Source organism: Notolepis coatsorum (genome assembly GCF_963971535.1).
Source record: "Notolepis coatsorum genome assembly, chromosome: 1".
Classification (NCBI taxonomy): Eukaryota; Metazoa; Chordata; class Actinopteri; order Aulopiformes; family Paralepididae; genus Notolepis; species Notolepis coatsorum.
This window is the reverse complement of record NC_140165.1, coordinates 21,726,051-21,728,847: the sequence shown is the minus strand read 5'-3', so window position 1 is coordinate 21,728,847 and position 2,797 is coordinate 21,726,051.

Here is a 2,797-nt window from a genome sequence, read left to right as displayed (position 1 = left end):
TCCATGTACATTTAATAAGTTGTCAGCCAGTTTCTAACCTGTAACATTCCTAAAGTAAAGGCACAAGGGTAGATCAATGTTGTTGAAGTTATGTAGACGATCTTTCCATTCCTGGTAACTGTAATGCATTCTACATTGTTGGCAGTATTTATAGTATGTGGAATCTAGAGATGGAAATATGCAGCATTGCACTTGATATACAGTAATTTCTCACATGGTTGATTATCAAAACAATCGCTTATCAAACCCATTGTGTTTACTGATATATACCATATAAACCATTAAGAGTGGGTGTCAGACAAGAGGGAAGACTCAGGTTTTAGACTGTGGATACCAACAGAAGGTAATTACTTTGAACTGTACAGTAATCCAGAACTATTTCATTGCACTGTAAATAAACTGATTTTATAGTATGTCACATCATTCATGTCTTTCACATTCTACTAAAACTGAATCAAACCATAAACAAGGTGGCCTGTTGGGATGTTAGATCCTAATGTGAAAAACTGATTTTATATACTTAAATGTCCAAACCCAACCCCCTCCAATGCACAGTCCCCCCCACCCAACCACCTCGAATGTAGTTTTCCCCACCTACCCAACCTCTTCCAATGTACAGTTTCTTCCCCCTCAAATGTATATACTCTCTTTTTAGACTCTTTGTATCACAAACAGTGCTGTATATTTGTAGATCTGGTATGTCATAAATGTCTAGATGTAACAGTACTGTCTATCTGTATGTCATGTATGCCATAATACATGTTATGATGCATTGAAAATGGGGGACCCTGATGTAAACAAGACGAAAGTCTTTCTCTGGTCTGCATCCCCTTAACACTTTGAGTGCCACTCACGAGATTTCTCTGGTTTTTTTTATAGGTGGTTGCATGCCACTCACGAGATTTCTCGGATTTTATTTTTTTTTGCAATCTGAAAAATTATTGCATCACCCGAGCCTACCCGAGTATAGCCGAGGGGCGCCGGCGATCACTGTGGAAAAAAGCGCCCCCTGTCGTCTCCCAGATGACATAAGTGATTTTGGAATGGACTCAATAAAAATGAATGGGGAAAAAAATCCGGTACTCCACATTTTCCAGTTCACTGATCCAGCCGGGGTTACCAGAGTTCATTCTGGAGCCTCAGAGCCCCGCGGAGTTCTACTGTATCGCGTTGGATCCATACACGTATCGATTTTTTCGAATGGTGATCAGGAATTGGAATATACCAGTTGGATACCATCTGATGTCAGGTAAGGACTCTATGTTATCAGTGGTAGGATAATCAGAGTAAGTTTGATGAAGTTATAAGCTGTTTTGTGAAATGTCTTCTTTCGGTTTCACTGTAAAACTCCGTGAGGAAATCAACGGAGCGATTATCAGTGCGCGGCCGTAATGTGCTTGCGTGCACGTATAATATTGATCATCTAGCGTTTATTTGAAAACGATTCATAAAAAGGCCGACGAATATCAACGTTGTGGAATATTCCACTAAAAGACGATTTTCATAGAATGCTCCAGAATGAGCTGTTTTTTATATCAAAATGGGGGCTTTTCTAACTGCTCTGAAACGGAAACGACGCGATAAAAAAACAATCTGCTTTCACAGCACTGACTGGAAAATAGTATTTGATAATGCGATGGGCAGATTAGACACATAGCCATAATTTAAAACATAGATTAGGCGATATTAACGTTAACATTGGCGCCGATGGTGGCATTCAAGCGGTAAAATGGAAAACCAGGCGTGGCGCTCAAAGTGTTAACACTTTCAGTGCCAGGCCGTGTTTTCCTTTTTACCCCGTTGATGCCACGGCCCACGGCCCATGTAACGTTAATATCGCCTAATCTATGTTTTAAATCATGCTATGTGTCTAATCTGCCCATCGCTTATCAAAGAATCAAAGAACATTGGCAAAGCAGATTGTGTTTTTATCGCTTCATTTCCTTTTTATAGCATTTTGAAAACCACTGTTTCGAAGAAAAAACAACACATTCCATGATAATCGCCTTTTACTGGAATATTCCAGAACGTTATCATTTGTCGGTCTATTTATGAATTGTTTTCAAATAAATGCTAGATGGTCGATAGTATATGTGTGCGCATGCACGCTCGTGCCGTGCACTGATAATCGCTGCTATTATTTCCTCATGGCTTTTACAGTGAAACAGCCATATCACATATAGTGGAAACGCTTATATCTCCATGAAAACGAGCCTGATTATCCTAACACTGATAACATAGATTCGTTACCTGACATCAGATGGTATCCAAATGGTATATTCCAATTCCTGATCACCATTCGAAAAAATCGATAAGTATATTGATTCAACGTGTGTACAGTATACAGGCTCAGAGGCTCCAGAATGAACTCTGGTAACTCCGGCTGCATCAGTGGACTGGAAAATGTGGACTGGAATATTTTTTTCCCCCATCCATTTTCATTGAGTCCATTCCAAAAGGGTGATTTACCATCTGGGAGACGATAGGGGCCGCTTTTTTCACATCTGATCGCCGGCGGCCCCTGGATCTCCAACGGTAGGCTCGCGTGATGCAATATGATTTCAGATCGCTAATAAAAAAATAAAAAATAAATCCAGAGAAAAGCCGTGACGTGGCTTTCAACGTCACAACCGTAAATCCGAGATTAGCCGTGAGTGGCGCTCAAAGTGTTAACAATTGTGTGTATTGTGTATTATGACGCTGTCAACATATCCATTCGTAAGGTTATTGTCCGCCATCTTGCTTTCAGTTCTAAAAACTCGCTCGGTGAATTGATTGTAATTCGGTTGTGGGCGGG